The 25,220-nt window shown below is 49.7% G+C and overlaps 1 long non-coding RNA gene across 1 annotated transcript in view; it reads right to left on the bottom strand.

The window, feature by feature from the left end:
• The window catches only part of LOC308629971, a 160,166-nt gene that overhangs the window by 100,189 nt on the left and 34,757 nt on the right, over nt 1–25,220 (bottom strand). The window contains exon 2 of the long non-coding RNA XR_014017752.1: nt 6,593–6,729. This is a non-coding gene — a long non-coding RNA (uncharacterized lncRNA). The remainder of the gene's footprint in view (nt 1–6,592; nt 6,730–25,220) is intronic.

Raw genomic sequence — 25,220 nt, 5'->3', positions numbered from 1 at the left:
CCCAAGACATGTGTGGAAGCCTTCCTCTGGAGCTGTCTTCAGAGTCAGGTTACAGGGCAACGCGTAAAACTGCGCGCATTATCGTTTAATTGCCCGATTCAGACCACCCTTCCCCGACAGCTGTATTTCTAAGGGGCGTCACAGTCCTGGTTCCACAGATGTGAGCCGTGGAGCCACCCTCAAAGGGCAGAGGTTGGCCAACACCAAGGAGAACAGTGCGGTGTTGGGGGACGTTCTCGAATGTTCTTGGGGGTCTCGGAGGTTCCGAGCCAGGGAGCCACCTTGGGAATAAGGGGTAAACTTCCCAAAGGGATGACCTGGGTGAACGCACCACCCCTTTGCATAGGTGGGTGCTGGGCATGATTATTTTTATTGTTTTCTAAAAGTCAGTTGTATAATGTCATGGCACCTGCTCTGGGTGTGGCCCTGGCCAGGCACAGGGGAGCTGGAGAGTCACAAGGTACAAGGCGAGGCCTCTGTCTCCCTCTACCCAGTGCGGGAGCCAAAACTCACATCTGTGGAGTCGACTATCTGGGATGGTAGGGGTGGGGCCCGGGATGGCTGGAGAAGGGTGCCGTGAGGGCGGGGGTCAGGGAAGGAGGGGGTGGAGGCGGGGTCTGAACCCCACTTCAAAGAATGGGGCCCACGGGAAGATGAGCGGCAGAGGGCAGGGGGCACAGGGGCAGGAGGCAGGGAGGAGGGGGGACAGGCTCCGAGCGGTCCTGGATGGTGTGTTCAACCCACCGCACGGGGGATGGGGACTTGCAAGGGAGAGAAGGGGGGATGGGGGAGGAGAATTTCAAAGGGATCCAGGCCCGGCAGCAGCCTTCCCGCCTAACGACCATCACTTCGGATCCCTACTGAGCGTGGCATCCAGAAATACCGCACATCCTACACGGCTCGGAGTTGATTCCACTGCTGAGCGTGTACGACGCAGTTGCATTGTGCCTCAGTTTCTCTATCTAGAAACTAACCAGACAAGCAGCAATAGCTACTGTTCACCAGCCAGCCCCGTTCCAAGGACCTCAACTCTTTTTTTTTTTTTTTTTTGCGGTATGCGGGCCTCTCACTGTTGTGGCCTCTCCCGTTGCAGAGCACAGGCTCCGGACGCGCAGGCTCAGCGGCCATGGCTCACAGGCCCAGCCGCTCTGCGGCATGTGGGATCTTCCCGGATCGGGGCACGAACCCGTGTCCCCTGCATCGGCAGGCGGACTCTCAACCACTGCGCCACCAGGGAAGCCCCAAGGACCTCAACTCTTTTAATCTAGCCATGCCATAGTTACCTCACTTTTACACGCTCTTGGCTACTGTAGTCCTCCGCCTCTCAGAGCTTAACATGCTGTTTATCTCACCTCAGAGATTGTCTGGAGGCTAAAATCAAATAACGCATATAAAAGAGGTCTTTTAATTAAATGACACTCCACCAAGGCTCATTATTGTTGTCGATGTTATTAGCATTTTACTAGGCTTCATCTACCTCAGGGTAAAGGTTATTTAAGGCCTGAGTACAACACTAAAAAAAAAAAAGCATCACTTTCAAACATTAGCAGAGGAAAGATCCCGTGGAGACTGGCAAAAGAAAAAGTTACCCAAAGCCTGAAACACAAGAAGGCAGGACATGGGGGTGTTTGTTTGTTTCTTGTACGGGCCACAACGTTCTCAGAAGGGGTCATTAATGGCTTTCTGGTTCCTTGGTGGCAGAAGGAACACAGCACCTTGCCATCGGCGGCATGTTTCACAGACCGGCTGCCCAGGGTGGACCTGAGTGCACCCAGCTCACATAAAGCATTTATTCAATGCCCAGCAGCAAGTGAATACGACCTGCTCTCTGCCATCAGACGGCCCAGTGTTTGGAATAAGATACCCTCCTTCGAAAAACAAACGCAAGTAGAGCCCCTGATTCGCCCCTCCCCCTCACCTCTGAAACGTGTTCCTCCACAGATGTCCCCACCGTCAACCGCCCATCAACCCCGTGGGAAGCTGGAAGCCATCCTTGGTTCTCCATCTTCATCAACATCCACAGCCAACCCACCCTAAGGCCATCTTGTGACCTCCACTCTCTGACCCACCTTCTCTTTATCTCCGTGAACGCTGTATCATTTCTTGCCTGAACTTCCAAAGCCACCTCCCAAGTGGCCTCCTTGGTTCCACTTTTGCTCTCTCCCCTCTCTACCAAGAGATCTTCTAAAAATGTAGATAAGATTGCAGTACTTTCCTGCTTAAGCACACTGAACTCAGAACAATCCAAATTTCTTTACCAAATCCTACAAGGCCCAGTGGGATGCGGTTCCTGACTGTGCTTCCCACTCAGCATCAGCCTGAAACTGTCTTCTCTCCCCCGAGGACTGGGCAGAATCATACCTACCTTCCAGGACAGTTGTGAGGCCACTAGGGGTGGGGAATACCTAAAACTGCTCTGTAAACCAGAAAATGCAGCACAGTGTAACCTCTATTCCATTATAATTGGGCTTTTGTGTTTTGACTCTTGTTTTCATGGTTTCCAGTTCATTGATATCTTTCACTGTTTGCAATTTTATATCCTTTTCAGATATAAGGATATTTATATGCACAAGGTAGTACTGAAAACTACCATGCCAGCATCTTGGTATTCCAAAGATAACAGCCCAGCTACGGTGTGCTTAAAACCTCGACAATATTTGTTCTTCCCAGGGCAGAAAATCAAAGTTTTAACTATGCAGTCAGATTGCCAGAGGCCTAGAGAGAGATCTCATTTAAATGATGAACCAGTTCATTCTCTCACGAAAATGATGCAAGAATGTGATCTTCAACATCTCTCCAACATTTTCAGTAGCAGCAGATAATGTTTATTAAGCCCCTACTTTGTATCAGTCCCTGTGTTAAACACTTTTAATGCTTTACCTTTGTTAATCCTGACAGCAACATTAAGACGTGTTATAATTGTCCAGACGAGGAAGGTGAAGCTCAGAGAGGTTAAGTAACTTACCCAAGGGCACACCGCTAATGAGAAATGTCCAATCCTCTGTCTATTTTAAAAGCCCATGTTCTTTTGTTCTACCCTATGTGTGTTGCGGGCGGGAGAACCAGGAATGTGTCTCTCTGTGAAAGGGGAAGAGGGATAATTGGGGGATGGGGGTTTAGGCAAGTACAAGGCCACCAAGCCCTATGGATGCAAGGGATTTGGGGCAGTAGATTCTCCTTAACTTCAAGCTTCACTCCTCCGAGTCTTACGTTCTATCTTGCAAAGTTACATGATGCCCAACAGTTTCCCCCATAATCAGTGAAAAAGAGTAGAAGTCTCTCCTGTAAAGGGTAGTCACTGCCTTTTTGTTATTTACACCGAGAAATGTGTGTGTGCCTGCATGTGTCCGTGTGTGTCTGAGAGACCGACAGAGAGGCAGAGAAGGTGCTCTGGCCAGAGAGATTCCCAGAGAAGTTTTCCTGTCACTTCACCCACTGTTTGCAAAACAATCACTCCGATGGAAATAGCAACAGGACCACCAGGGCAATACCCTCCTTCTACTGTCAGTTGTCTAGTGCCCCAGAACTCACCTCCTCCCTCTGGGCCTCGGGTTTCTCGTTAGTAGAGTAAAACACCTAGATTCCTAGAATTCCATCCAGCTCCCAGACTGGACGGATGCTCTCATATCCATGATCTCTTGTCCTATCACCACCTCCCTGAGGAGACGGGTAAGTCAGACTGGCCATGGGAGGCTGGGAGAAGGTGCCATGGTTGAGTGGCAGATCCTGGACCAGAGCTATTGACTTTCGACGCCAATTCCAATGTCAGCTGCCTTCAAGGGTGCGGACGGAGCTTGTGCAGGACCTATGCACGTCTGTCCTCTTAAACCAGAAAGGATAGCACGCCGAAGCCACTGTATGGGGGGCTCCGGCCACGCCAGTGGATCAGTGTTTGAGGGCAGTTCCTTCATTTATTCCCTCCTCCCTCCCTCCCTCTCTCCCTTCCTTTCTTTTCTTTGCAGAGGGAAGAGGACAGTTAGAAGTAGGAGATGCCGCCCAAAAGGTATGGATGGCTTGAAAAACTTGAGATCCCTGCCAGACATAAAAATAACTGAAAACAGGGCTTCCCTGGTGGTGCAGTGGTTGGGAGTCCGCCTGCTGATGCAGGGGACATGGGTTCGAGCCCTGGCCCGGGAGGATCCCACATGCCGCGGAGCAGCTGGGCCCACGTGCCACAATTACTGAGGCCCAGGCACCTAGAGCCTGTGCTCCGCAACAAGAGAGGCCACCACAATGAGAAGTTCGCGCACCGCAACGAAGAGTAGCCCCTGCTCGCTGCGGCTAGGGAAAGCCCGATGCAGCAACGAAGACCCAAAGCAGCCAAAAATAAATAAATAAAATAAATTAAAAAAATAATAATAACTGAAAACAAAACAAAACAACACACATACACACACACACAAGCATGATCTGTGTTTTATGTGTGTGTGTGTCTGTATTGGCGAATGGTAAGATTAAAGAGCTAAGTGTGTACCAAACGTAAGGTAGATAGCTAGTGGGAAGCTGCCGCATAGCACAGGGAGATCAGCTCGGTGCTTTGTGACCGCCTGGAGGGGTGGGATAGGGAGGGTGGGAGGGAGACGCAAAAGGGAGGGGATATGGGAACATATGTATATGTATAACTGATTAAATTTGTTATAAAGCAGAAAAAAAAAAAGAGCTAAGTGTGGAACAAGCCCTCATGGCCACTTGTATTTCCTAGTTACTCTGTGTTTTATATGTTTGCACAAATCAGTGAGCTTCCTATTAAACAACAGGCCAATTTTCACATGTTAGAGGGAAAGAAGCTCCCCCACTAAGACGCACCAGCTGGGAGAGTTGAAGTCATAACTCAACCTTGTCCGTTTCTATCTGTTCCCTGGGATCCGGCACCAACAGTTCTATTCCAGGGCGCTTACAGGCAAACAGAACATTGGCCAGGCCAGAACCCACGCAGAACCCCAGCAGGCTGGGATCCAGCAGCAGACCACCGTTTTCACCCCAGGAGCTCAGCCTGCTAGAGCTGCAACGGTCCCCGCTTACACAAGGGGTCCCTTCAAAGTGGGTGAAACGAGACGAGCAGCAAGCAGGCTGTCCCGCGGGTGTGAGGCAGGGGCCACCACCGGCAGGGTACAATTTATGGGGAACTAATGAAAGCCTCCTCCAACCAAAAGCCCACCCCCAACCTGGGTGGTGACCCCTCTCTGAACCTGGCTGGAAACTCTCCTGACACTCCAGGCAGAGACAGCAAAGGCAGGCCTCATGGGGTAAAGAAAGTAGCCCGAGCTTTCCTCTAGAAAGTCCTCGTGGTATTTGTAGCAAGTGCAATCTTAGATGATCACTTCATCTCATCCTTTGTTTTTGAATCTGCAAACCCTGTATAATAATGGGAGACATGGATCGTAGACATCTAGCACAGGGCCTGGCATGTAGCGCGTATCATACTAAATGGTAGCTGTTATTATAATATCTCAGTAATTTCGAAGGTCTCTGTTAAAAGTTCATGTGCTGACAGGACTGCTCCACCCCGGCCATCGCCCACAAGTAGAGATGCCTTTGCTGGCTGGCTTGGGAAGTGAGTTAGGGCAGTGGTTCTCCAAGTGTGGTTCCCTGCATCACCTGGGAATTCGTTTGAAGTGCGCATGTGTGGACCCCCCTCTGAACTACTGAATCAGAAATTCTGGGGGTGGTGCCCAGTCATTTCACACCCCCGCCCCGTGACTCTGATGCCTGCCGAAGTTGGAGAACTATTGAGCTCAGCAATAACTGCCAAGTCTGGCTGGTGAGCAGAATTTCCTGGGAGTGTTTAGAGGAGAAATGCAGGTTCCTGGGCCCATCTCCCAGGGACTCAGAGTCATCAGGTTCTGGGAAGCTGCCTGGGAGTCAGCATTTTAACAGGCTCCTCAGGTGATTCCACTGAGCTAGAGGTTGGGTTTGTTGGGGAGAGGGGAGCACAGAGGCTGGAAAAGACCCAGGGATGGGGGTTCCTGGGAAGGGACTGGGAGTGCAGGCCTGGCAGAGCTGGGGGCACTGAGATGTAAGAAAGCACTGAAGACCAAAGTGTTCATAGTTCTATAGATTTATGAGATGGAATCTCCTACCATCTTCTCATTTTCCATCCAGGGAAACTGAGCTCCAAAGAGAAGTGACTATTTATTCTAAGTCCATGCAGCTCATGCTTGGAAGAGCTGGGACTTGAGCCAGGGGTCTCCCTTCCAGAGCCAGCGCCCTTTCCACCGAGCCCCACAAGCTCATGCTCGCGTGTTCCCTCCCTCTCAGCATCTCTCTCTGCGCCGAGCACTGAATCCACGCGCATTCCCTCAGTGTTGACCACGAGGGTGAGATCTAGGGAGGAGTTGGAGTTAGACCTCAGACCTGAGTGCAAATCTAGACTCAGTCACTGAGTAGCTGAGCCATCAAGTCACCCTCTCAAGGCCTCAGTTGCCATATCTGTAAAATGGGGATAAAATCTGACGTTACAAAGCTGCTGAGCAGGTCAGTAGCTGATGACTCAGGCAAAGGTGCTTTCCAAGCTGTCCATCAGCCCCACAAGCACAGGGGCTTGAGAAGAAGGAGCAGGGTTCACTATGACCTCTTGCCTAGAAGCACTTACCATCTAGCTGAGGCAGAAGAAACACACTCAAGGCAACTGGAGAACAAGGAAGCGCTCAGCTCCACGCCGAGTGCAAGGTCACGCCTCAGTGCCTCTGCTCGGGCGCCGCTCTGCCTGGAACACCGGTCCCCAAAACCCTGTGGGTACAAGAATCCCCGGTCATTCGGTTCACAGTCTGGGCCTGACTTTCCCCACCCGTGAAGGCAGGAAGTAAAGCTCGTTCAGCTTTGTGGCCCCAGAATGTCTACATCTCAAAGGTGTGCTCAGGAAGTGGCTGATTCGGGTAGGGAGGCTTCTGGTCAGAGGGGCCTTAGAGACCTGGAAGGGCCTTTTCAGGGGGGCACGTGCCTCAGAGAATTCCTGTAACACCCCACTGGGGCAAGCATAGTGGGCACAAGGGCTTCAAACCAGCCAGAAGCCACCAGCCGACTCCTGGCCCTCCTACAGGTCCCCAGCGTGTCTATCATCCACCCCAGGGACCAAGGCTCTCAGGTGGGGTTGGTGGTTCCTTCACAGTCAGGAGGGGAGGAAAGTGAAACAGGAAGCCTCAGCTCCACCCAAAGCGGCACCGAGACCTACTGAATAAAGGAAGACACTAAGCAAGTGGCAGGTGCGCAGGAAATAGCGATCCAAACTAGGGCTCCCGAGGATCTGGTCATTTGTTTCTCCTGTTTCTCCCTCTTCTGGACTGGAGGATCCAAGGAGGTGTCCAGAGGGAACAGGGCACTGCAGAGTGAAGAGCTCTAGAGACGGGAAATTTCTCCCACTGCCCCTAGGAGCAGGGTGACCTTGACCATACCACGTCAGTTCTCAGGGCCTTTAAAATGGGTACCTGGTGAATAAGGAACTGGTGGATTGTTTTCCCCTGGAGGATAAAGCAAATAACACAGCTAGCAGAGTGAATGCCCCCGGTCCAGCCAAGCAAAATAGGTTCAAAGCTGGCTCTGGGTCCCGGCTGTGGTCTTCCCATGGAAAACTGATAATAACAACGATGGTGTTGAGGGTGACAACTCATCTTTACTGAGTGTGTACTGGGCACCAGGAACCGGGCAAGCACTTCTCATTCATTACGCTGTTCAATCCTCGCAGTGACCCTTACGGCAGATACTACCGTCATTCCCATTTTACAGTTGGGAAAACTGATACTCAGAGAAGTTACACCTGGGATCGTGGGTGGGGGAGGCAGGATTTGAACCCAGGCTGTCGGATTCCAGAGCCCACCTACTTTCCTACTGGAACCTTCTGAACCTGCGAGTCAGTATTCCACAGCTGGGAAATATGGGAGGATCTAGAAAGGCAATTACAGTAATCATTTTCTAGACCCAGGACTGAGTCTGGAAAGAAAGATCACATTTGGAGCAAAAATTCAAAGTCTGCTGAATTTTTCGCAGTACAGGAAACACAACTCAGGGACTTGGTTTAAACAGGCAGATTGGGTGCCCTGGAGGCAGCCCAGGCCTTCGGGGTAGACACCCTGGATTCTCGGCCACTGCCCCCATGCACCAGCCTGCTTAGCCGGGGTCAGGCAGCTGCTCTCCAGTCCATTTTCTCATCCATCAGGCATGCCAGGATATTCCTGCCTTCACCACCTCGCAGGTGGGCCCAGATTAGCTGAGTCCCACCAATGTCCACCTTCTCTCACCCCCAATTTTAAAAGATTTTGTCTCTCATACAGTAATTAGTTTCTCCATTAACAAAATAGCGAAGCATTTGTGTAAGTGCTGAATTTTCTGATCAAAACAAAGTAACAGGGCTTCCCTGGTGGCGCAGTAGTTGAGAGTCCGCCTGCCGATGCAGGGGACACGGGTTCGTGCCCCGGTCCGGGAAGATCCCACATGCCGTGGAGCGGCTGGGCCCGTGAGCCATGGCCGCTGGGCCTGCACGTCCGCAGCCTGTGCTCCGCAATGGGAGAGGCCACAACAGTGAGAGGCCCGCGTACCGCAAAACAAAACAAAACCCCCAAACCCCCAAAGTAACCATTGTCACCAACTTCCAGCCCAGAGCGAAAACAAAACAATCCCCCAAAGCCCCTACCACACCACAATATTTTTAGGCAGCCAGTGCCACTGTATCCTGGGTACTGTACAGCTTCCACTGGTTTCTGGAATACTGACTCCCATTACGTGGACTTTTAGGAAAACACTGGCCTAAACAGTTTCTGAGGTCTCTTCCGACACCAAGTTCAACAAGTCTACAAAATCGATGCCGTCTCTTCGTGTGCTTGGCTAATTGCGAATGTGTAGTCACCGCTCTTCTTCTGTTTGCTCAGTCCTAGAAACGCAAAACCAGGGAGGACCCTTGGAGTCTAAAGGAGGTCACCTAAGGATACCCGTTGCGCAGGCCTCTGCCACCTCACACCGAGGGTGGAAAACACAGGGAACTCCTTGGGCCCGAGAGGCTGTAGCAGCTAAAAATATAAACAAGTTCAAGAAGTGTTTAGCTGGACTCATGGAGGAGGGAACGACGGGTGAGGGGGATTAGGAACGTCGGGTCTCGTCCTTATACCCCTGCAGCTTTCTGTTTCCTGCTAGCAATACAATATCTGGCGGGCAAAACACCGACGGTTCCACTGACAGCACAGCTGAGGTTCTCATGCAAGGAGATTAAAAGAGGAAGGAAAACAAAGAAAAAAAGAAACGAGTGTATGTGATAGTTTCCTGCTTTGACATCTAACTTCTATGATCAGAAAAAAAAGAAAAATTTCCATTGTAGGAAACTTAGAAAGAGAAGAGGAAACATAATCTCTGATTCCACGTCTAAGGATTAACTGCGTTAACATTTTGCTATGTTTCCATCTGTGTGCCTGTTTTTTAAAAAATAAAAACTCTATGTACAACATGTATCCTGCATTTTTCACTTAACATTGAAAAGAATCACATGACTTAATAGACATGCTGTTGACTTAAGGATTTCTCCCATTTATTTACTTAAGAATGAATTTATTTAATCGTTGAATTATTTTGTCATTCACCTCTTGTTGGACATTGTTTTTCTCTTCCTAATTTTCTACCGTATAAATAATGCTGGGATAGACATGCCTACTGACTTCTCTTTGGAGAAATAACAATAAATCTCAAAATCTTGGAGTGTACCATTTAATAAGTTTCTCTTACACAGACAGAGGGCAGGTGAGGGACAGGCTGGCGAGGACTTCCCCAGGGAGCCCTGCGTCTTGCTACAATACCATCTTAAAGGCTCAGTGCTTCTGGTACTCACTCCCCCATCCCGCTGTTTCCCCTCCTTCTCCACAGCTATTTATTCATGCTGAAGACTCTTGCCTTGGTCCCTGCAAAATAGAGCACTTAGAGAGCTAAAGAGACTCGCAGCCACAATAAGGACCTACTGGATAGCACAGGGAACTCTACTCAATACTCTGTAATGACCTATATGGGAAAAGAACCTAAAAAAGAGTGGATATATGTATATGAAGAACAGATTCCCTTTGCTGTACACCTGAAAGGAACACAACATTGTAAATCAATTATACACCAATGAAAATTAAAAAATAAAGTAAAATAAAATTATATATATGAAAAAAAAAAAAAGACACTCGCAGCCACTGGGCTGCAGCTCCCCAGGACGTGGCCCTTATTAGAAATGCAAATCCTCAGCTAACAAACCCCAAACACCCAGCTCACCAGCCCCCCTCACCGCCTGCCCGGTCGGGTGGCCTCTGTCTTCCATTTTACCTGAATGAGCTGAAAGGGAGTTGGCTGGGCTGTGGATGAGTCATCTGAGAAGGAAAGGGTCTGCCTGAAATGGAATCGTCTCCTTGGGGTTTCAATTTTACCCAATAAGAGGAAGTCAGTTCCTTTCTTCCCAGCCTTAACTCTACTAAAAGGCATTAAGCACTGCCAGGGACAGGAGACATTTATCTGTTGGTGAGTGTGAATGCTGCGTTCTGTACCTCCAGCTGGGATGGAAATGAAGCTGTTTACTTGGTGGCCACCCCAAGGGACCGAAAGGAAGCTCTAAGGTGATGGTATTTCTGAAATGCATTTTTAAAATCTCAAATTCTCGGCCTCCATTCCTGCCTGTAAAATCACCAGGAATTTGCAAAATTCATTTAGCTGAATTACACCCTGACCAGCACTGACCACCAAATGCAAATGGGGTGACCAGCAGGTGACCTTACCGAACCGGTTCTTGTTTTGGAAAGGGTGGTGGGCATCTGAAGGCTGTTGTGGTTGGAGTCAGGCTAGCTTATACGAAAACCAAGATCAAAGAGATGTTTGGTACTGGATTTGCAGGTGCACTTCCTCTACGTGTTCAGTCACATTCAAAACTTCACATGATAGAGTCCCGTTATGTAGGGCAGGCCAGCCCCCCAATATGTCTCAGTGACGTATTGATTACTTTGAATTAAAGTTACTTGAGAAACAGCTGGTGGCAAGAAATGACATTTAAAAAACCCATTCTGATCCCCACTTTCCCCCTGAAAGTGGGGCATAAATCTCCCATGTGGAGGTACCCTCCCTATATCAGGAGGATAGAAAGCAGCTTCCTTCTCACCAGAGTTAGGAAAGTCAAGGCTAAGAACGCTATAGAAACAAACTTTGTTACTTCTTCATTAGTCCGCTACCCCAAGCACAAGCCCCTTTGTTTTGTTCCATCTTCACAAAGAACTGTTTCTTCTTTGTCAAAAAGTGATATATAAACAGCCTGCTTTGGTCACTTGAGGGAGGGCATCCCGTTTCTACAGAACCTCCATGCCTATGAATAAAATTGGCTTTTTCTCCTGTTAATTGGTCATGTGTCAATTTAATGATTAGACCAGACAAAAGAACTCAAGAGGGGTAGGGGGAAATTTCTCCCTTTCCGTCCCCCTCGATGTGGCATGAGCAGGTTCTCCCTGTTTAGAACGACAAGCCCACTTCCTCATCAACAGACTTCCCTTCACAATTGGCCCATGCCATTCCTTCTGCCAGTCTGGGGGCCATTGCTACTTCAAAATGCCACTCCAAACTTACCTTTTATATGCAGAAAACCTGTCAGGCTGAATTCCATCTGAGGTCATTTATTTTGTATCCTTTTGGCACTCTTAACACTCAGAGCCCTCAACGTGACTTTGCTTGTGCATTTGGTCTCACCCCTAAGTTCCTTAGCACTGGAAGGTGGAGCCAGTCTTTTATGTTTGGTCCCTGCTATACTGAATGTTTGTGGCCCCCACCAAAATCTATATGTTAAATCCTAATGCCCAAGGGTGATGGTATTAGGAGGTTGGGGCCTTAGAGAGGTAACTAGGTCATAAGGATGGGGCCCTCATGAATGGGATTAGTGCCTTTACAAAAGAGACCCCAGAGAGCTCCCTTGCCCCTTCCTCCATGTGAGGACACAGCGAGAAGACAGCCGTCTATGAACTAGGAAGTGGGTCCTCACCAGATACTGAATCTGACAGCCCCTGGATTTTGGACTTTAAGCCTCCAGAACTATGAGAAATAAGTTTCTGTTGTTTATGAGCTGTATACCCAAAACACCATGGACTCAGTCTATGGCGTTTTGTTATAGCAGCCCAAAGGGACTAAGAGTCCCAACAGTGCTTAAATAGAGAGACTCTTGCCCTGCTCCTAGAATAAGGTGGGAGAGTTTTCATATTGTTCTTATTCTTATTTCCTAATTTATATGAATGTATATGTGCGCATATCCTTCTAAAGGGAATATAAGCATGTTAAATAAATTCTGAAAAGTACAGTTCCAACCAATCTAACCACTGTTGTAAGTTCTTAAAGTTCTTTAGCGAGAGTAAAAGGTAATGGGCCTTGCTTACATGCAAATTCTGCAGTCAAACAAATGATTTTGGATTTGCAGATTTGGAGCTAAAGATGTATCATAAGATGCCCTTTGTAGTGTAGTGGTGATTAAGAGGATGCACTCTGTCTGTGTTGAATTCTGGCTCAGCCACTCAACAGCTGTGTGACTTTGGGCAAGTTACTTAACGTCTCTGACTTTGGGCATATCCAGATTCTTTAAAAAATGTCCTTCTACTACACATACCCTTTATATATTCCTCATTTTACCTAATGTCCCATGCAAGTATCTACCCTTATCATTACACAGTTCTCATAACCAACATTAAAATAGTTGTGTAATATTCTAGGCAATCACTGGTGCAGAGTTAAGTAAATGTTTTCTAACTTTTTGCTGAAATGCAGTATTTCAATGACTGTTTAAGAAAAGATCAATACCCTCAATTTGTGGGATCAGTGAATTAGTATCTGCCGTCTCCTGGATACTCTGTGTAAAATAGAAGCCAGCCCACAAGACCCTGGTAGACCCCAAACCCACTGTACTTTATGTTGCCAATGAGAACAACCTGGAATAGTCATCCAGGAGCCCATTCACATATATGATCCATCATCCTCAGGAAGGGGTGGGAAAAATATAAGATGAAATAGACCATGCAGCCCTTCGGGGCAGCACTGCCCTGCCCCCCACCCCATCCCATAGTCCACCTCGGCCCACGTGCACTGGGGCTGCCTCCGTGCATCCACTCCCATACACACCCTGCACAGTCATCTCATGACAGCACGGGCGGCTCTCCGTCCAACAGGTGTGTTGTGGGAGGGCGTCTCCTGAAGTTCCGCGGTTGGACACTGGGGGCAACACATCAGTCATGGCTTTCCCTATCTTCCCAGGTTTCGGTTTTTCTTTCGATCAGTCCTCTCATTCTTTTCCCACGCAACGACCCAGGCTGAGCTGGTTTGAGGACACACTCTCCCTTACGGCAGTCGCTCCTGAGGGATGTGTGTAGGAGGAGGACACACACGCACTCACGCACGCACACACACTCTACAGGAATTTTTGCTTCATTCCTCCTGAGCCCAGGTCTGTGTTTCTTCCCTGAGGTCAGAGCTGCCCTCCCCACAGACATCAGCGTCCACTTCACAGAGGTCCCTTTGTTCCGCGCACACTGCACCTCACACTGCGCTCTTGACCGGAACCTTCTAGCTGCCCCTCCCCCCCCCCCCCCCGCCCGCCAGTGCTCTCCTCTGTTCCAGCTCTTTTCTCCCTCATCTTGTCTCTGTTCTTAATACTTTCCAGGGGCCTGTTGGCCCGATCCTACTATTTCCCGATCACTTGCTTATGGATTCTCTCCTTTTTTCCCCTAAAGATTCTGATTCTGAAGTCTCATCTGGGTCACCCTGGGCCTCAGTTTTCTCATCAGTAAAACAGGGTTATGTTAGTACTGACCTGCTTCCCAGAGGTGTGTGAGGATTAAAGGAGATCATACAGGTACAGCACCGGGCACAGTGCTTGGCTCCAAGAAAGCACACAAATGTTAGCAATTATTACCTTTATCATTATCATCCTTAATTATAATAATGAATAACAACCCTCAGTTTTTCTAAAAAGCCGGAGGTTCTCCCATAGCTTGTCATTCCTAAATTCCTCCATCTCAGACTTCCCCTGTCTCCCTAGGAATCCTACTCAACCCCACACCCTGATCTCCTGATTAGTTTTCTTTTCTCTGGACTTGAAAAAAATAACAAATCTGGATTAAGAGTCAGGAGATCAGAATTCTACTGTCGTGAAAGAGTGAAAAGGGCCTGTGACCCTGGGCAAGTAATAGTCTTTTTGGGTTCCATCTCCTTCACCTGAAAAGTGAGGAGATTGGACCAGAATAGCATTTTCCCAAGCATGTTCTGGAAGCTTCCATCACACTCGTGCTCCCCCCACCCCCCGCCCTGAGCCCCCCTGGCCACAGCAGTGCCATAAGTGACCAACCTAGCACCCAGCTCCACCTCACTTAGCTCATCGTCGGAGCTGGGATGCTGTCTACACTGCCTGGTGCCTCAGTAGATGATTACAGGGCTGATCCAGCCCCTTTCATAAAAAAAGAGGTTTTAAATTGGTGTAAATATCAGCTCTGTAAGGGAGGAAAATGAACTGCCAGCTCTGGTGAAAAACTAGGACAAGGTTCTCTTTAGCAAGTCTCCAGGTACTGTTCAGGCAATCACTGGGTATCACGAGCCTTAAAATATGCCCCTGCCTGGTACAACGTCTCCTGATTAAGCTGGCTGCCAGGCCTGGGGTATTTCAGGCGGGAATGGCGTATTTTAAAACCACACAATTACTAGTAGTTTGGAAGAACCTTTTGAAACACCATGCCAATCATTTAATTCATTTTCCAAGTCCTTTTTAAATGCAAAATATGCTAATACGTTGTTGGAGTATCCAGCAGAGAAACCTGCTAGAGACTGGGGCCTCTCTTGCTTGGAGGTTAAGCGGAGGGCTGGTGGGAATGGGGCGCCGCGAGAAGAATGGCCCATTTTCCCGCCGATGCCACTGGGCTCAAGTGTTTCTTTGTGTTCCCTTCAGCTGCAAAAAGGTGCGATCACCCTCACAGGCACAGATTTGGGGCATAATGGGCTTCTTTTCTGCCCAAAGCCCAAGTCCTGCCCCTGGTAAGTAAGACATGTCCTTGAGTTGTCTGTTAGCTCCTCCTGGTGAAGAGGGGACAATTCCCTCCTTCAGAGGGAATGAAGAAAGGGTGAGACAGAAATTTATGGCTTGAAGGAATAAATTACTCTAGGCCGGGAGGGGCTGCTGCAGCCTTTGAAAAAATGATATAAACCAGCAAGACTCCGTTTCTCTTACCTATACAAGGGAGGAGGATAAATTACAGAGCAGGGGTCTCCCTTAGAGGTTTCAGGTGGATCAGTCTCTTTACCAAATATTGCACCCATTTTGCCAAAATCCATGGGCTTCTCTGTACCTACTTCATAACTGATCCCATAATATCATTCAAAGTTGCTGTGGCTGCTTATTTAGCAAGTACACGTTACTGGTCCTACTCTGTATACCCAGCGCTGTGCTGGTCTTGGTGGGACGGGGGCAGCACACAGGAGTACAACACGGGGATCTAGCCCTTTATAGCTATCTTTAATTGAACCTCTGCTATCTTCCAGGGACAATAAATGCCTGGACTGCAGAGGGAAAGACACACATCCAGGCCCGAAGGAAGCGAGGCAGGCGTGGCAGCCTCCCCACCTGTCCGAGTGGGAAACCCGGAAAGCAATCTACCGAGGCTCTGGCCCAGGCCTTGCCAACAGGTGGCTGGGACTGGATTTGGCCCTTAGATGTGTTTTCTTTGACCTTATACACTGCTTTAAACATTTTGGGAATATCTCATAAAAATCAAGATTTCCAACTTTTCTTTAAAAAATGAATGAGGGGCTCCCTGGCCTCACTGAATCCATATGCCTGCATGGGAACAGTCAGTGGGAGTTCAGTGGCAAGTGTCCCCTTTAGACTGGGCATGGATGCCCTAATTTGCCAAAGTCACTGCCACTCCTGTGACTTACCCCTAGCTAGCCTCCCTCATTTTCTTCACCTGCCTGACCTCTGTATGCATTTGGGTGTGCCAGCCTGACTCAGGACAGGCCCCTTACTTGCAAATGAGCAATCTGAGGCCCAGAGAGGTTAAGACAGAGAGAAGTACAGGTCTCTGCTGGACACCTGGGTCTCTGCTATTTTTACTATGTCATACTGTGTGTCATCAAGGGCAACCTAGGGGTACATGGTGCATTAAATAAATGAGGACCGTCATAACTACTCGATAGACAGAGGAACAAATGAATGAACGGATGGACCAGCCCAAGCCATAGATGCAGGCGTGCAGGGGCCATGGTGGGTAGGGGGCTGGAGGAGGCTTTATGAAGTGGATAGAAAAAGAACAGGCCTGAAACAGCTCAGGAAAGGAGTAAAGAGTTCCCAGCTGACCTGAGGACCTGGAACCCCATTTATTTAGTTTTTGTGACTTTTAAAATGTGCTTTTATTGTAAAATAGGACATAGAAATAGAAAAGCATTCCCACCAACAGTGCAAGAGGATTCCCTTTTCTCCACACCCTCTCCAGCCACTATGGAGAACAGTATGGAGGTTCCTCAAAAAACTAAAAACAGAACTACCATACAACCCAGCAATCCCACTACTGGGCATATACCCTGAGAAAACCATAATTCAAAAAGAGTCATGTACCACAATGTTCATTGCAGCTCTATTTACAATAGCCAGGACATGGAAGCAACCTAAGTGTCCATCGACAGATGTATGGATAAAGAAGATGTGACACATGTATACAATGGAATATTACTCAGCCATAAAAAGAAATGAAATTGAGTTATTTGTAGTGAGGTGGATGGACCTAGAGACTGTCATACAGAATGAAGTAAGTCAGAAAGAGAAAAACAAATACCGTATGCTAACACATATATATGGAATCTAAAAAAAAAAAAAAAAGAAAAATGGTTCTGAGGAAACTACGGGCAGGACAGGAATAAAGACGCAGACGTAGAGAGTGGACTTGAGGACATGGGGAGAGGGAAGGGTAAGCTGGGACGAAGTGAGAGAGTGGCATGGACATATATACACTACCAAATGTAAAATAGATAGCTAGTGGAAGAAGCTGCATAACACAGGGAGATCAGCTCAGTGCTTTGTGACCACCTAGAGGGGTGGGCTAGGGAGGGTGGGAGGGAGACGCAAGAGGGAGGGGATACGGGGATACATGTATATGTATAGCTGATTCACTTTGCTATAAAGCAGAAACTAACGCACCACTGTAAAGCAATTATACTCCAATAAAGATGTTAAAAAAAAAGAAATAGAAAAGCATATAACACATAAAGATACAAATTATTTTCAACTGTTTATGATTACTTTTGGTCCTGTTTTCTTTCTAAAAGCCATCAAAGCTACTTCAAAATCAGGGTTTTCTGTGCTTTTCAATCTGTACTCCCTGCAGAGTAAGAAAATACCCTACCCCTTCCAGCCTGATATGGTGTAGCAGAAACATCAGGGGGTAAGCAACTGAGAGACCCGGGGTTCAATCCCAACTTAGATACATGGGGAAGGTGGTTTACCCTCTGACCTCAGACGGGGAGACAGGACCAGATCTCTCTGAGGTGCCAATGTTCCAATGCTGTAGGATTCTGTAAGGCCAGGAATGCTGGGGAGAACAGAAGGAAGCTGCTAGGATGTCTGGGAAAGGAAAGTCAGTGATCCAGTCACTGGCTCAGGCCAGAAGCAAAACTGTCATCATGGCTGCATTAGAACCTGAAACCAGTCACCAGAATCTGTCCTAGATCCCCCCAGGTAGTAAGATGTTGGTGAAAAGGGTATTTAGAGGTCATGGGCTCCAGGCCAGCTGCGTACAAGTAGTTTGGATGAGGGATGTGACTTGCCCAAGGTCTGATCCTGAGTATTAAATTGCATCCCAAAGGCTTTTCCTTCAGGCTTTATTCCAAGCATGGGCTCTTGCAAGTACCAGAGGCCTGGGGACGTGAGTAGGAAGGCTTCTTGGGCCAGGCCTCTCCTTCATGAACGGACTTACACTTAAACTTTTGACAGTCCCTACAAGACACATATGTGGCTGTCTGAATTTGGGCCTACAACACACGTAGAATACCCTGAATTAATGTATTTTAAATATAAACCTGCAGTCAGCTTACAAGACAATTCTATAGCATTGTATTTTGGATGTCAAAAGAGTTAACTTGCTGGTTTAATTATTTTACAGATCTTCAATTTCTATAATCAGTTTTAATTTTTTTTTCATATTTTAACATGCCAGGAGTCTAAAAAATGTGGATGTGGCCCGAGTCTCTCTCTCCATCTCGGTGAGGACTGATCCCAGGGCAGAACTTGAACACGAGAACTTGGGGGAGGCCCCTTCAGTCGCTGAATGGAAATGGGGATGGGGAGAGTGCAGTAAAATGAATATAGACCACTTCGGTCTCAGCCAAGGCAACCTGCACTCCCCATGTGCTTTCTAAGTGCCAGGAGTGTCCAACAGCTGGTCCAGAGATGGCCAGGCCCTGCCCATGAGGTAGTCATGGCCTAGCCAGCCGGCCAGACACTGAATGAGCTAGAAAGTGATGTGACAAGTATTGCGACTGAGAGATGCAGAAAGTGCTGGGGCATGTGCGGGGAGAACGTGCATTCACCTGAGGGTGGACCAACGGGCAGATGATGCATTTGGAGGTGTGGCGCACGGAACAACGCCCCCTCCAAGTATGGCACGCCCTAACCCCCAGTACCTGTGAATATGTCGCCTTACATGCCAAAGGGTCTTTGCAGATGTGATTAAGGTTGTTGTCATGGGGAGATTATCCTGGCCTATCCGGAAGGGCCCAGTGTAATCACAAAGGTCCTTAGAAGTGAAAGAGGGAGGCAGGAGAGTCAAAGTCAGAGCGAACCAGCTGGAGAAAGACTCAGTTGGCACTGCTGGCTTGGAAGATGGAGGAAGGGGCTTTGAGCCAAGGAATACAGGCAGCTCTAGAATCTGGAAAAGACAAGGAAATGAATTCTCCCTTAGAGCCTCCAGAAGACAGAGTCCTGCCAACGCCGTGCTTTTAGCTCAGTGAGACCCATTTCAGACTTCTCACCTCCAGAACTGTCAGATAACATGTGTGTTGCTTTAAGCCACCAAATTTGTGGTAGTTTGTCACCGTAGCCCCAGGAAACTAAGGCAGGAGTATAACCCAAGTAGGAGACAGGAGTCTTGGTGGACCAGTCCTGAATTGGTACCAACTGCCCTCTGAGAGCCTCTATTTCTCCCTCCAAAAAACAGGGGCACTGGGTAGATGGCCTCTGTCATCCCTTCCCTTTCTGACACTTGGTGTCTTGATGGATGAAGGCAGCATCCACTGTACCATATGGCTGGCAACTGGTGGTGAGAGTTGACAGAAAACAGCACGTCCCAGAGTGTGTTTGGTGGAATTTAAGTTCTATGGGCTGTGGATGAGGGTTAGTCAGAAAAGAGGGTTATTCACACAGCAAATCATTACCGAGCACTTCCCAGGCACTGTTCTAGGCACGGGGGAGTCAGTGGTGAACCAGGACAGACAAGGTCCCTGCCCTTGTAGAATTCAGAGCAGAGGAATGAGCGAACTAGCGAGGAAGCCCATTTCCACTGGTCAGCAGACCACAGAGGACATGAAACCTGGTGACGAGACAGAGTGGGACGAGGAGGCCTGCCGCTCTCGGCAGGGTGGTCAGCGCTGGCCTCCCAGGGTCAAATGTGACTTGGTCCTACGTGACGTGAGACGAGCTGGGCATTTAAAGAGAAGGAGGAAGAAGGGTGAAAAAATACTGAGCTAAACAGAGTGAAACAGAATTATATATGAAGGAGTCCTGAGCGCTTGAACATACTGATTGGTCGTGTGTTCATTTGACACATTCTCTCTTTTTTTTTGGGGGGGGGTGGGTGCGTGGGCCTCTCACTGCTGTGGCCTCTCCCATTGCAGAGCACAGGCTCCGGACGCGCAGGCTCAGCGGCCATGGCTCACGGGCCCAGCTGCTCTGCGGCATGTGGGATCTTCCCGGACCGGGGCACGAACCCGTGTCTCCTGCATCGGCAGGCGGACTCTCAACCACTGCGCCACCAGGGAAGCCCCGACACATTCTCTTATTGAACCAGGCAGTGTTCTGGGCACGACGGATACAGTCCTGAACAAAACAGCCAAGCAAGAACAGGGTGAGCAGCATTAGTGCGGGGGAGACGGACTACACAGAGGTAAACAGACAAGTGTAAAATGAGGATGTAAAGGGAGGAACAGAGCAGGTAAGGGGGTGGAGGTCTGGGAAGACCTCTCGGAGGTGATGCTACCTGAGAGGAGTCCTAACACACAGGAGGAATCAGTGTGCAGCATTTCCCAAACTAACACTACAACGGAACCCTTTGTCCTAGAGCGTCTTGCAGGACGCCTGCTCCTCAGACATGCCTTGAGAAGAGCCTGATGTGTCAAGCTGGCATCTGCACATGCTCCCAGGACCACGTCAGGATGGAGGCTGTGAATCTCATGAAAGCAAAGGAAGACACCTCACGTAGAAGTCCCCCCTCCGAAGGCATATCAGAAAACGGGAGTGACTGGGAGGTCTCCGATGGACTTGTGGATTTAGAAATCCCTGCACTTTCTCCTGGGCGGCCCCAGATTCCCCCTTGGTGCTGCTGGAGGGTAGCTGAGAGCCCAAGATCAGATGAGCTGGCCTCTGCAGGCGTGAGCAGGTGCTATTTTTCGCATGTCCCAGAAAATGGAAGAGAAGAACAGGAATCCTTTTCCTGGGATGTTGCATTGTAAAGAACATGTATTTTTTGGGTTTTTCTATTGGAGTCTATATAATAGATAACTTGTATTTGTTTTTAAAGTGTATCTGGGTGACGATGATCAATGTTCCCATTTCCGGGGATCAAGTCCTCCTTCAGTATTTTTTTTTTTTTTTTTTTTTTTTTTTGCGGTACGCGGGCCTCTCACTGTTGTGGCCTCTCCCGTTGCGGAGCACAGGCTCTGGACGCGCAGGCTCAGCGGCCATGGCTCACGGGCCCAGCTGCTCCGCGGCATGTGGGATCTTCCCGGACCGGGGCACGAACCCGTGTCCCTCGCATCGGCAGGCGGACTCTCAACCACTGCACCACCAGGGAAGCCCCCTCCTTCAGTCTTGATAAAGGAACACATTCTACACCCCAGGACCAGAAACAAGAACCGGAGGCCCAACCAGGGCACATCCTATCCTCATGGGAAGTCCACGCCCAGAGAGAGAAACTAACATTCTCTGCAAGGAGTCCCAAGGAGTTGCCCTGAGAACGAACGCCGCCGTCCCTGCGATATCCTCTCCTGTCTGGAGCAGGCCGTCTGGACTTTCTCACAGCTCAGATCAGTTGAGGCGCATTGTGTATTCAAATCCTGCAGCAGGAAGCCTCCCAGCAGCGGCCATCCCGCCCGGGCTCTGTTCCTGATAAGCTGGGCTCCAGGGCTGCCAGGGGGCCGCTCTGAAAGACCACAGAACGCGGCCTGACCTGGCAGGTGGTGACGCCACTCATTTTCCACATTCCCTCGGCAAGAGGTCAACGCGGAGACATATGGGAGCAGCCTTCGCACGAGAGCTGACATCTCTCTCGAGCCCCTGCTTCCCGGGAGCAGTAAGAGGGGCACAGGACCAAGCACACGTGTGGTTCCTCTGCTTGGATGCTCTCCTTGGCCCTCACCACCTTTCTACTCATCACCTTTTCATCTCAGCTCAGTGGCACTTCCTCTGGGAAGCTGTATAGATTGGATCAGACCCACCATTTTGGGTTCTTACGGCACATCCTGCCTCTATTATGAGCACCTGAGAAGGCTTCAGGCCCCAAGTCTGGCACTGACTGCGCCTTGAACAAATCCCATCATCTCCCGGGGCCTCAGTTACTGAAGGAAGGGGGTTGATAAGATGCCCTCTGTGGTCCCTCTCAGTCCCAGCACCCTGGGATTTCCCTTCCCAAAAGAAGAGCCCTGAGCACAGCATGTACCCAGTCAGGGGTCTTGGCCTTGGGCCATGACCTTGGGAAAATCCCCTTCCCTCTCTTCCATTTATCCAGCATTAAAATGACAGAGCGAGTTGCCATGCTGGTTTGCAAAGTTTTTAAGGCATGAAATCCTTTAAAATAAAATGCAATCTGATACCTAAAACAGGTAAACGGGGGCTTCCCTGGTGGCGCAGTGGTTGAGTCTGCCTGCTAGTGCAGGGGACACGGGTTCGAGCCCTGGTCTGGAAGGATCCCACATGCCGCGGAGTGGCTGGGTCCGTGAGCCACGGCTCCTGAGCCTGCGCGTCTGGAGCCTGTGTTCCGCAACGGGGAGCGGGGGTGGTGGGGCGCGATAGTGAGAGGCCCGTGCACCGTGATGAAAAGTGGCCCCTGCTTGCCACAACTGGAGAAGGCCCTCGCACGGAAACGAAGACCCAACACAGCAAAAATAACTAAAATAAATTAATAAACTCCTACCCACAACATCTAAAAAAAAAAAAAAGAAAAAACAGGTAAACATGGAGCCACTTTGCTTGAAATAGGCGCGAGGGTCTGTCTGGGAGGCCCTTTTTGTTTTGGCCTCTGAGGCACCTCCCCCAACAGCGCTACTAAAGCGCAGCTTAAAAACTGCCGCTCCCTTAGATGCTCCTTCCAAATCCAACCCGGAGTCAGGTTCCGATGTCCACCCACGCACACCTCACCTCTGCTCGGTGCCTGCCTTCTGTGGGGTCTGGAGACCTTCTTTTGAGGCGCATCCAAAAGATACAGAAGTTTGCCTGCTCCTCTTTAGTTTCTTGTTTTTGTTTTTTACATGCTTAACTTTGAACATCACTCCATAGAGCACAAGAAGTGAGAATTATAAAGGTAGGAGAGGAGAAACCCATCACTTAACCCATTTCCAAATCACTGCTATGGACGCAAAAGCCACAAGTGCTGAGACGAAGGACACAAGTGACTGTGGCCAGCTCTGCCTGTTTACAGAGGAATCACCAACACCCATGGAGGGGTTGCCAGCCCCCAACACCCTCCCGGGCACGTGTGTCCCATCACGGTGCCCAGCAGAGCTCCTGCAGTTCCTACCACGGAGTTCCTACCATGGATGGAGGGGCAGCCCATCAGGAGACTTGGCCGCTGGTCCCCAGGAGGACCCTGCAGAGCCAAAGACACAGACAAGGACCCTGCAGAAGCGGCCCGCCTTTCCTCCAGAACTCAGAATTTGCTGAGACACCTCCCCGCCGTCACTATTCCCCAGGTGTGAGCGACTGGGTGGCTTTCTACAGCCCGGGCCGCACACTCCTTTACTTCTTTATTTCCTAATGCCTTCTAAATTCATCACCCTCCCTGTGTTGAGCAAAACGTGCTGAGGTTTGTAGAGAAGGAAGGAGCGCCCTTGCTTCCTCGGTGTCCGAGAGACACAAAAACCCACTGAGAAATCCCCTGGGAGAAGGCTCAAGGGATGGGCCTTTGTGGGCACCTGGCTGTAGGTTTTTATTTAGTTATTTGCGGTACGCGGGCCTCTCACTGTTGTGGCCTCTCCTGTTGCGGAGCACAGGCTCCAGATGCGCAGGCTCAGTGGCCATGGCTCACGGGCCCAGCCGCTCCGCGGCATGTGGGATCTTCCCGGACCGGGGCACCAACCCGCGTCCCCTGCATCAGCAGGCGGACTCTCAACCACTGCGCCACCAGGGAAGTCCTGGCCGTAGGTTTTGATTTGGAGGCCAGGACAGCTGACCTTTCAGAACCAGAGAGAAACCTTTTATATTTTGAGGCAGCTGATTTTCATTATTATTTTTTAGAGGCTCTAAAGCTTCTCTAAAACCACCTCCTGGAGGTAGAACGTCTCTTTGTTTTCCCCCAATGCTTACTTGGCTTATGAAAATGCATTAAATCAGTAGTCATTCTGCTACTCCCAAATGTGTCCCACTCTCAGCCCCATCGTCTGGCTGGTGATGATTCTCTTTATCAATCCCAAGACAGCAGCTGAACCTCCTGCATGATCTGGCATCTCCCCCTCCTCCCCACTCCCCGCCCCCCTGTCCTGCTCGGTCCTCTTGAATTTAAACTGTCAGCCCTGCAGTGACAGACATCGCGAGTTGGAAGGGGAGGGAAACAGTGCTATTTATAATCCAGTGGAGTTCACCCTCAGAACACGGCCATTTTTTTCCAGGCCACCTGCCAGAGCCCACATTCTCCAGGCTCCATATATGGGCCTCCCCACAGGCCCCTGTGGCCACAGCCTCACCTCTGAGGGGACCAAGGCAGCCAGGCGACTCAGGAAGGTAAGGCCGGATCTGCTTCTCCAGGGCCTGTGACACCCCGCTGCAGGGTGATCTGAGATGGGGGGCGGGGCGAAAGAGCCAGGAACCCCCGGGGTACCAGCCTGACCAAGCTTGGAGGGCAGCCGGCTTTCCCCCCAAGGCTTGAATAAGAATGGGGAGGAAGAAACGTATTCTTGCTATAAAACATTAGATCACCCCAAAGTTTTGCCAAGTGGTTTTCAATTGTTTCCACTGCGATGTGACTGAGGTCCGTGGCGGCCTTGCCAGCCCCCAAGGGCTCCGAAAGCTGGATTTATGGACGCCCTGGATAGGCCGATGGGAGGGGAAGGCTGGGGAGGGTGTGCAGGCCAAGGCAAGGGAGCGGGGCTTTGCCAAGCAGATCTTTTCTGCAGGCTCTCGGCTTTGATTAGCATATATTAAGGACACAGAAAGAGAAAGGCGTCCGGCTTCTCCTGGGCATTTGGACACAAACACCCAACTACTTTCTGGAAGCCAAGCATGGAGGCCAACAGGAAGGGCCTGACCGGTTGAGTTGTCACTCTGGGCTCTTCTCTGTCCTTTCTGTGCCGATGTCCGTGGGACCAGGCTGGGGCCACAAACGGGTCAGGGTGGGGTGCCTATGGGCCAGAAGTCCTGGAAACCCTCCTCCAACTTCCTGTAAGCAGTTTTACTTCGATGTCTTGGAAAGCATCTCCAAACCTCCTCCAGAACTGTCTGCAGTGGACACAGCTGTGACAAATCAAGTTCAGGTCCTTCCTTTAAATAGCCTTCTGTGGTCATCTGGCTATCTCTTCCTTAGGATGGAGAGTATCTGGTATTATGATGAATGGTTATTATTAATATTAATAATAACAGTTCGGCTTTATTGAGTGCTTACTCAATGCCAGGCATTTAACACGTAGCATCTCATTTAATCCTCATAGGGGTGTTACTTTGTCCGTGAGGAAACTGGGGAGCAGAGAGGTTAAGCCGTGTGTCTACCCCGAGTCTATCCAGCTCCTGACCCCCAGTCTCTCCGCTATAGGTACTGGTTCCTGTCACTCTTGCCTGCCGCCTTCTTTGT

The sequence above is a fragment of the Mesoplodon bidens genome (genome assembly GCF_964165515.1).
Source record: "Mesoplodon bidens genome assembly, chromosome: 16".
Lineage (NCBI taxonomy): Eukaryota > Metazoa > Chordata > Mammalia > Artiodactyla > Ziphiidae > Mesoplodon > Mesoplodon bidens.
The sequence above is the reverse complement of the archived record's forward strand: the minus strand, read 5'-3'. Positions and strand labels throughout refer to the sequence as shown.